Source organism: Danio rerio, chromosome 10 (assembly GCF_049306965.1).
Source record: "Danio rerio strain Tuebingen ecotype United States chromosome 10, GRCz12tu, whole genome shotgun sequence".
NCBI lineage: Eukaryota > Metazoa > Chordata > Actinopteri > Cypriniformes > Danionidae > Danio > Danio rerio.
Genome location: NC_133185.1, coordinates 15,266,605 through 15,278,198, shown reverse-complemented (window position 1 = coordinate 15,278,198; position 11,594 = coordinate 15,266,605).

The following is an 11,594-nucleotide window of genomic DNA, read 5'->3' as shown; positions in this document are numbered from 1 at the left end:
GTAAGTAATTATGTACCAGTTCCGAGTAATCTATTAAGCATTACAGTTTGAAAGTAAAAATATGTAATACAGATAGATAGAACTTTGTTTGAAGTAAACCAGGCACCACTCATCACCAGATCAACATCATCTCAGTAAAGTAGAAGAAAGTAGTAGAGTAGTAGTAAAGTAGTAGAATAGCATTAGTTGTAGTTTTTTTATTTTATTTTATTTTTTATTTTATTTTTTTAGTTTTTATGCTAATACTAGTCAAGATCATTGGAAGATGAGTGCAGCAGTGTATAGAGAAATAGAATGGACAGGTCATCTTTCAACAAAAAACAAACATAAGCACACAACAAAGAAGTGGCTATGAGTCTTCTTTGTAAGTAATTGAGTGTGGCGCAGACACAGCCCAGAACAGAACCCAATTTAACATCTTTAAAGATATCTGAAAATGGCTGTGCATCAGTTCTCCACATACAACCTGATGGATCTTAAGACGTAGAAGATTGTGAAAGAAAGTTATATATGTATGCAAAGATGACAATCAATGACAATATAGAATTATAGGAGTTGCAGTCATGCAAGTTTTTTTTTTTTTTTTTTTTTTTTTTTTTTGTAAAGCTTCAAGCTATTGAAGGCAGAATATTATGTTACTGCTCAAGGTCGCGTGTTAAAAACAAAGGTGTAGTTCAATGTCCCTGTAAAGTTATATTTATGGGAGTTGTAGTCATTGAAGTCTTTTTCTTTGTAATTGGACAAACTAATCTTTAAGTTCTGCTTTTGTAGATAGTAAAAGCATTACACTTTTGAAACAGCAGCATTGTAGGTAAAAGATATGTTTAAATACCAGTTCCAGTTTGAAAGTAAGAATATGTAACACAGATAGATAAAACTCTGTTTGGAGTAAACCAGGCACCACTTATCACCAGCTCAACACCATCACTACAGTAAAGCATAGTAGAATTGCTTTAGCTGTAGGTATTTTTTTATTTATTTAATTTTTATACTAATACTAGTCAAGATAATTGGAAGATGAGTGCAGCAGTGCATAGAGAAATTTACTGGACCGTTCATCGTTCAACAGAAAAACAACTGTAAGCACACAACAAAGAAGTGACTATGAGACAACTCTCTGTATGTCATTGAGTGGCCCAGCCAGAGCCCTGATCTGAACCTAATTGAGCATGTTTTGAGAGATCTGAAAATGGCTGCAAAGAAGATTGCGAAAAAAAGTTACATGTGTATGAAAAGATCAGGTGTTTTCGTAAATTTCTAAAGGGCACCTGATGGACTCTGAAACCACAAGAAATAAAACTCCCTGGTCTGATAAAGTGTTGGGAGAAACACATTAGAAAAGTAATGCATTACAGTAGCTAAATACTTTTTGCTGTAATGCAGTAGGGTAATGAGTCACTGATAACAGAGTCATATGTGTGCATGACTAATCCATGAGTAATATGTGTGAATTACAACACAATTGTCTTGTCTAAATATAATTGTTCAAAGACAAAAAAAAAAAAAAAAAAAGACGAGACCGCAAGACAAGACCTCTATCTCTAACACAAGCTCTAACACACTGCTCATCTTTCAACATAAAAACAACTGTAAGCACACAACAAAGGAGTAGCTATGAGTCAATTTTCTGTATGTCAGTGGGTGGTCCAGCCAGAGCCCAGACCTGAACCCAATTCAACATCTCTTGAGATATCTGAAAATGGCTGCGCATCAATCCAACCAGATGGAGCTTGAGAGGTACTGCAAAGAAGAATGTGAAAGAAAGATACATGTGTATGCGAAGATCAGGTGTTTTCGGAATTTTAGATGATGCTAAACTTCAATAGGGTCTTAAATATTCTGATATTGACCACTTTTACAGTTTTTTTGGATTGCTTACACAAAAATTAAAAGTAGTACACTACTAGCAAAACCTTACACAAAAGTATCAAAACATCAGCCCATATTTGCACAACTATAAGCACATTGTCAGCTTCACACTTGTTGCAAATCTCTACACACAGTGATTTGCAAAACACTAAACACACTTAACATACATTACACACTAAAATCTATCATGAAGTCACTTCCTTGCAATACCAAAGCACTGAGTCAAATTACTGCACCGTCCAACCAATTGGTTCAACACAGTCGTCAGGTGTGCAAACACTTGTTTGATTATTTGTAGACACATCAATCAGGTGTTTAAGCACTATAAAATGCCAGTTTCAACGAAAACCATCAGGTCTCAATATCAACACTGGCACACACCATAAAAAAAAAAAAATATATATATATATATTCAAATGAAGCAAATTTATGGAGTGCCTTTCGAGCACAATTTCAAAAGGGTGAAAAGATTGAGGCATGATTATGCAGAGGTATGTATTCACTTTAGCAGTGTGATCTTGCATACTGTCTCATAATCTTTTACTGTACTGTAATACTATATCTACACTGAACGACACAATTTTGCCTGACACTGTTCTTCAGGTAGTTTTACGAATGGAAGTTTGCTTACGTAGATGATGGTGTGTTCAACCTGACGTGAACACGGAGTAGAAGAAACATCATTGGCCACAGGGCTATAGTCAATGTCCCAGGGCAACGTGGGGGAAATATACAGTAACACTCTGTGCAGCCATTATAAAGAATGGGCTCCTCCACTGCCATGCCCATATGGACCCTAACACAGCACATATACTTACATTCTTGGACCAATTGCACAACATAACAGCAGCAAATGAAATCGATCATATACATTGTTGCCTGGGACAATGTGTCTTTCCACCGTTCTACTCTGGTTCAGAACTGGTTTTAGCAACATCCACATTTCACCGTCCTATATCTTCCAGCATATTTCCATTCCTCAACCCTATTGAAGAGTTTTTCTCTGCATAGTGGTGGATGGTATATGATCTTCGTCTCCAAGCTGAGGTACCCCTCATCCAAGCCATGGAGGAGGCCTGTGACCAGATGGAGGTAGCAGCAATACAAGATTCTACATTCAAGACACTTCTTTCCAAGGTGTCTTGCTAAGGACAACATTGCAATTGATAATTCTCATGCCAGATCTAAGTTACAGTTCAATACCTAAAGTGACATGTTACAGAACTTTGAATCTTCATCCCAACATGTTGGACATGTTGAGGAATAAATGAGTTTCTTCAAGGTGCAACATTGTTCTTGAGTAGTGTTTGGTGAATTTACTTTATATTTGTACTTTGTTGATGGTAGCCTACTCTAATCATAGGGAAGCAGAAGTGCTAAAAGTGTTTTAGGTTTATCACAGCAGTGTGTAACTCGTGCAAACAGTGTATAGTAAATGTGAAAATGTGTATTTCTTATGGTAAAATAGTGTGGTTTTTAAACATAAGTCTATAGTTTTTACAAGAGTGTTTAATTATGCAAAGGATCTGTAGTGTTTTGCTCATTGGGTGTGTGGTTGTGCTAATTGTGTGTACTGTTTTGAAAACACGGGCCCTGTTTTGAAAATCGTGCTTAAGCAATCCAAAAAAACTGTAACAACTTCTGTAATTGTGGAAAGTGCATTTGCTGCAAATCTCATCCACATAATTTCCATTAAAGCTCACTTGTAATACGTTTTCATTTAACATCATAAACATCATACCTCTGTGGCAGTTAAGGGCTTAATAGGATTTATGCATCACTCTTGTGGTAAGAAAAAATGGCCAAAGTGAAGTCCAAACACAAGTGATCAAGACAGATGAACAGAAATGAATACCAGGTAGAAATTCCATCTCAAACAAAATGTAATCAAAGCAGTTTCAAGGCAATCACAGCATTGGTCTTGGAACAGCTGTCTTTGAGTTCATATTCTGTTATTATTTTAAATGCTCACAAAAAAAAAAAAAAAAAAAATTCTAGTGGAGACACATGAGATTACAGAGGTCATTTTCTCAGGAGACTCCAGGAAACTCCACTGACCTACAAGTCTCCATCTAATCTCACTGCTGTCTTGAAATAATAACGAAGATACCGATGAGATGTTTCTTTTCTATCACTAAAGCTGTGTTCCTTATCCTGTGGATTCTGTCTAAACCATCGAATGCCAGATTTGGTGTTTCCCTGGGTCTGACACAGGGTCTTTGAGAAAGAGAGTGGAGGATTATAAACCTGTAAAGTGGACAGTAGGTTGACTGTTACCATATTGGTTTGTTTGTTTTGGACTTGAGCTCACATCTTAATATAGTCGAGGTCTCCTATAAATGTTGGAATAGTAGTTCTTAGATTTCTAGTAGTAAAAGATTATTGAATAACTAGGGATGGAGTTAAAATTAGGTATACATGCACTATTGTATAATAATCTCTGGAAAATAATTATGGATTGACACAGGAAAACCAATTTAAAATGTAAATAAAATTGTAAAACATGTATATACAATGAATACATAAATATATAAATAAATACAAATGTGTGTGAGAGAGGGAGGGAAAGAGAGAGAGAGAGAGAGAGAGAGAAGTGTATTCATTCATTCATTTATTTATTCATTCATTCATTCATTCATTCATTCAATTACACTATTTATACTATGGATTCTCAATGTTTACATGAAAAGATCCAAAACATGTATCACAAGTCAACACTATTTATTTTTCTTTAAATAAAATTGCATTTGCATTTAAACCAGATTATATACAATGCAAATGTGGCAAAACCACTAATATAAGTGATATGATATATATATATATATATATATATATATATATATATATATATATATATATATATATATATATATATATATATATATATATATATATATATATTTACAAAACACAATAAAACATAGGCCCATTAGTAGTTGAATGCAGCCATGATGATGCAAGCTGAGACTACAGAGACTCAGAGATGCAATGTCAGACACAACGCACTCAATGGAGCAAGTGACGTTGCTGTTAGGGGTGGGTTAGGTGAGAGCATAAAAAGCATTGCATGCAGCTCAGACTGCTACTGCACTAAGTTTGCATCCAGACTTCTCTCCAAAAAAACAAAAAAAAAAAAACTGTGAAGGTGTGTAATGAAAACTTGAGGTGGTGTAGTTTTGTATCCCTTATATCTGTATTTTGTGGATACTGCTGCTTAAAATGTCTGTGTTTCGTTTCGTGGAGTTTCAAATTTCTACTCTTTATTTCATTCAACTTTAATTAGTCTATTCTCTTCATCAAGTTTTCTTTTTTGTGAGGCCGATGATATGTTTGCTTTGCTGCGGAGTGTTAATGCAGGTGAACGTGCACGATTAGCCCGCTCAATCACGTGAACCTTAGTATGATCACTGGATTTCATGACAACAGTCAAGCAGGAAAACTGAATATGTTGCCTTGTATTTTTGTAAAAAAATAATAATAATAAATACATAAAAAATAAAACTAATTAAACAGTTGATTTATAGGGTTTATGCATATCAATGAAGGAAATTCACGATTTGAATCGTTTAAGTGTGGTCTTGCAATATAATGGAATCTGGTCTGGATTGAATACCCCTGTGCTCCAAATCTGGACCAGAGATGGATTTTGAGAAGCCCTGATTAATACTATAAATAGCATGGTTAAACCATGCTTAATGTAGCAACCCTATGGTTAATTTGTGGTTAAAGTGGTTTGCCTGTTTTATATATTTTTATTTAATTAGTTCATTCATTCTTTCATTTTCTTTTAATTTTCTTAGTCCCTTTACTGATCTGGGGTCGACACAGCGGAATGAACCACCAACTTACCCAGCATGTTTTTATGCAGCGGAAGTCCTTCCAGCCGCAACCCATCTCTGGAAAACATCCACACACACTCACACTCATGCACTACGGACAATTTAGCCTACCCAATTCACCTGCACTGCATGTCTTTGGACTGTGGGGAAAACCGGAGCACTCGGAGGAATCCCATGCGAATGCAGGGAGAACATGCAAACTCCACATATAAATGCCAACTGACCTAGCCGAGGCTCGAACCAGCGACCTTCTTGCTGTGAGGCGACAGCACTAGCTAGCTTAGTAAATTTATTAATCTGGGGTCGCCAAGACTACATTATTAATATGTAATATATTAATAACAAAATGTCCCCAATTGAGGGAAGGTCAAATATACACCTATTAGTCAAACAATAGTCAAACGGTTTCAATATAGCGAGTGACTTCGTCATTTTTCCATTCTGCATAATTTGTTATTTTTGACATCTTCGTCATCAAATGTTTCACCTTTGCAGGGATGGGTTTTGATGTTGTAACAAACGATTTGATTAAATTCTCACGCTAACCAAAATGTTTCAACCTGAGCACAAACCTAAGCTCGGCCCGACCCCATCTAAAATACTAGAAAATAATCCCGAACCCGTTGGCTTCCTTTGAGTTTTCATTTTGGTTACTTTCAACAACAAAATATAAATGTCTATTGATGTTACAGCTTGACATTATGTGGATGTTACCAATTTGACGTTCATCAGAGGTTAGATTTTGGTTGCAATACCTGACAAATCAGTATTTTACCACAATATGATGCTGGTTTAAGACGTTGGCTTAACGTTGGATTTTGGTCACTTTCCAAGATAACCTAAAATCAACCAAATATCAACGTCATTTAACAGTGTTATTGGACGTCAAAATATCATTCTTACATTATCCACCTAAATCTAACCTACTATTAATGTTGTATGATGTTTTGTGTCTGATATGATACTACTGCCACAAAAAAAAAAAAAAATAAATAAATATATATATATATATATATATATATATATATATATATATATATATATATATATATATATATATATATATATATATATATATAATAATTCAATGAAAATGCACAGCTTAAATTGACATAAACACAAAATCTGCTACAATCAATTATTTATCTATTCATTTATTTTTAAACTAATTTTAAGTCTTTTGGATCCCAATATTCTTCACTTCTGACATACTTCAAATCTCCTGCACTGCATCTGCTGTTCAGGAACGCAGTTTTTCTTCACAGTTTCTTCATAGCTGTTTGAAACACTGCATGTCTAGTATCACACATGACTAAAGATTAACGCAAATAGAGAGGAATTTCGACCCCAGCTGCTCTGGTTTATAGACTTGGCAAACTAAAAGCACAAACTGTAGTCTGATTGTCCCGTGGAATCTCTCCGGCCGTATATTTCACATACCAGGCATATTTCTGATTGTCTTACAGATATAAGACACCTTCCTAACATTTTCCAAAAAATGAGGCTTGTGAAGCAGTTTTTTTTTTTTTTTTTATTAGTTCTTGTAGATTAGTGACATCAGCATTGACGAAGTAATATCCCAATCTCTCACCAGCCTGCTCTGAACTCAAGGATTTCCTACCAGTTTGCAGGAAACGTGGAAAGCTCCATTTTGTTGTAATTGTGGAAAATATCTCTCAACTATGAACCCTGACATTATTGGGATAATTGACACATTTTTCCTTTGCAAAAGACCAAAATCAACAATAAAATGTCAGCTGTATGCTCAAGCAAGTTCTTCATTTAAATGCAAAGTAGTGAACAATATAAATTCAGTACACGCGCATGGAAAATATGTGCATGTGGTGACTTTTCTGCACTGTCAAAATAAAATGTTCAGTCTACTGCACTGTAAAACCCAACAGTGAACTTTATCAAATGGAATGAGTGTAGTTAACTCAAAAATAGACTGAAAGTTAAGTCTACTAATTTGAAAAGAGTTTTGAACTCAGTGTTGAAGGTAATGAGCTCATTAAATACCTCATTAAATAACTTAAAAAGAGTAAGTATACAGAACTCAAATAGATTTTTTTTAACTCAAATGGTTTTTTACAATCAGTTTCCTCAAACAGTTTGAGTTGCTTTAAATAATTGGGTTTTACAGTACTCCATTGGTTTGAGTTCTCTTCATATATTAGGTTTTACTGTGCTTAAATTGCGTTCTTAACTCAAAATTGACTGAAAGTTAATTCTACTCATTTGAAAAGAGTTTTGAACTCAGTGTTAAAGGTAATACGTTCATTAAATATTTTATTAAATAACTTAAATAAAGTAGGTTCACAGTACTTATTTGGATTAGTTTTTAAACTTAAAAATATTTTTTGCAGTTGTTTCCTCAAATGATTTTCGTTGCTTCAACCTTTTGGGTTTTATAGTGTGTAAAGTGTAAAAAGTGATTTGATGACTTTGCTTAAAAATGGAATACCTCCAAGGGATAGTGAAAAACGTACATTGTGTCACCCTTCACTTGTTCAAAACCTTGAGTTTTCTACTGTTAAAAAAATTAAGATATTTGGAAAAAAGGGGCAAACCTAACCATAGACTTCCATTGAATGAATTTATTTATTTGTGTTGACACTTTTTAATAAGGTTGTAATCATTAATGCATTAGTTAACTTGAATTAACAGTGAACTACACATCTGTTAAGCCTAACATAATCTTGGTTAATGTTAACTAAACAGATAGTACATTAGTATATCATGAACCAATTTTAAAAAATGACTTTTATTCAGCATTACATAATCTGTTTAATTATATTAAACTTGTATCATTTACAATAACAGCCTATTAGTTAATGTTTTTTTTTTTTTTTTTTTTTTTACATTAGGACATTATTTTTTCATGGATTTGATAATATGACCAAACAGTGAAAAACATATTTATTTAGCAGTGCTAAATCTGTTATGTAAACTAAGCATATGTCAACGTGTTAATTGATGCTATATAATGTTTAAGAATTACATTCATACATCATTGGAAATGTATTTGGGACGTGTCACAAAAATGAGACTGCAAATTATGTAGCCAAAAGTGTATATGGCTGCCTTTCGTTTTTTTAACCGAATGCTATGGGGCAATGTAACGAGTTACGTTTGTGTGCTTTCCAACTGACCGCTTACCCCTATGTGGATTGCTTTTCCACTGTTACCATTTTGTACAGTGGCTCTTCACATACATCAAAACAAAAGGCAAAAAATAAAAAATAAATAAAAAAAAAACAAGTAAATAACGGTGAGAATGTGGTAAAATCTGAAAATGATAAAAATCAGGCTGCTGCGAGAGCATTTTTTTTATGGACTGCTTTTGAAAGCACGGTCGGTTGGGTTTAGGGAAGTAGGTGTTTGGGTCAGTCAGTGCTTTTGAAAACTCTATTGGTTGGGTTTTGGGAAGGAGAGGGGTGGGTCAGTCAATCGGTCAGTCATTCAGTCAGTTGACAGTGGCCTCTGGTAGATTTACGTGAGAAGAGCAGTGAATTGCACTTGTGAGAAAAAGATTGAGATCTCAAAAAGCGAACACAGTGGCCTCTGGTGGACAAGCTAAAACAAAAACAGCGAAAAAAAAAAAAAAAAAAGTACCTCCTGGGATGTATTTGGCGCACTCCAGAAATGTATATACTGTAGGGCTACGTTTTCAGAATGAGCCTGGATTATATTCATCACTAGTAATAACACTCAAAACATGCTACTTGTTGAAACTACTTATGAACAGAATGATGAAAATGAGTAGAAAAAAAACATAGTTCTTGAGATATTTAGAGACAACTTAATTGTTTTATGTTTAATACACAATGTGTTTATGTTCATATTCTTTTTGGCTTAATCCCTTTATTAATCTGGGGTTGCCAAAGCGGAATGAACCACCAATTTATCCAGCATGTTTTTATGCAGCGGATGCCCTTACAGCCGCAACCCATCTCTGGGAAACATCCATACACACTTATTTACACTCATACACTACCGACAATTTAGCCTACACAATCCACCTGTACTGCATGTCTTTTGACTGTGGGGGAAACCAGAGCACCTGAAGGAACCAGCGACCTTCTTGCTGTGAGGCGACAGCACTACCTACTGTGCCACTTAAATTTGTTACATTAACTTGGGACAACAATAATGAATTGGAACCCTTCTTTACAGTGTATAAACCTGCAATTTCCCTCAAATATTCTAATATTTATTATGTCTAGTCTATTAAATAGAATCATTACATTAAATCATTACTTCATTATCAGGAATCAACCATTTGTAAGCATATTCAGTGTATACAATTTTACAGTTTATTGATAAAATATTATAAAAAGTTTAGTATTCAAATTTATTGAAGTAATAAATTTAAAGAAATAATTCAACATAAAAGATACAAAAAATGTCATCGGAAATTAAATACACTTTTGTCTATATGAATGACACAAGCCAAGAAGATTTGATCCATATACAGATTCATTTTAAGATTTTCACTAATTAAACGACACTTTTAAGTGTTACCATACATGATTCATTAAGGGAAGCTGAATATGGTCACATTTGCTGAAATGAACAGGAAACACACTGTCGTTTCTCAGCCTGGAGTGAACCTATGGCCCATGACCCATGAAGCACAGCTGTCTTTTCTGGATGGACCATATTTGGAGCACTGAACTGCTTCGAATGTGCTTTCGCAACAGAGTAAGTCTTGCAATAATCCTGGAACATTTGCTGCTTGATTAACACTTTTTTCATTATTATTTGATTTTTTAAAGGATTTATAGGCTTTCCTGCTAAGACAAATAACATGAAAAACACTCAAGAAACATCAACAATGGATCAATGCATATGTAAAACTTATGAGAATGTTAGTACATTTGGTATGAAAACTGGTAATACTGATATGTTTTTTTTTTCTCTTTTTTTAAATTTAAATAGCATCTCAGCCAAAAATCCTCCAAAAGAGTGCAATTCTTCCAATTTCAGCCTTATTAGCATAGAAGGTTCAACCCCATAACACACAAGGCAATACTGTCATTAGGCTCAACATTTCTTTAGGGTCCAAAAGGGAAATCCTTTTGTCATAATACTTATTTTACATCATTTTTATTTATTATTCTTTTTTTTTTTTTTTAAGCGGAGGTTATTTCCTGAGAAGCCTTTCCTCTTTTGAACAATACACCATATAAAACTGTTAATTTCACAGATGTTAGCATTACAGTGGCACCAACATGTTTTTGGACACAAGTCACAGGGATGTAAAGTCTAATATATAATTGATGAGTTTAGATGCAAAAACCTCTAAATGCCGTCTGAAACTTTCCTCTAAAATTTGCATTTTTATCAGGCTCCTGTGTGTATGTTCAGTAATATCACTTTAATGGCAAATAATAAGTCATTTTCCTGGTCTTTAAAGTAAAATATCTCAGCATAAACAAAGGAGGCTGAGAAAAATTTTCAATGGAAATTTTAGATGGCACCTAGAGGTTTTTGCATCTGAAATCTTCCATAACTTTACATATATAATGTCTAATGGTCTAATTATCAAAAATGCAGTTTAAACGTCCACATATTTTCATGTATTTATTTCAGGTAACTGAATGTTGTGCAATCCTATCATATCTATAGTTATTTAAAAATGTAAGTTATTTTAACTCAGAAATGTAAAGAAATATAGTGTAAAATTGATTGTTTGCATCTCCAAATTCTCTTTTTTAGAATCTTAAAATTCCAAAGGTATTAGATAGAAAAATAAGTTGCAATTACCCTTTTCTCCTCTTTTGTTTATATCCAATTGTGGAAGCATGGCATCAGATTTATGTAGCACTTCATTTACTAAAACATTGGTCCTTATGTGTTTATTCAAAAATGATGAGTGACTGA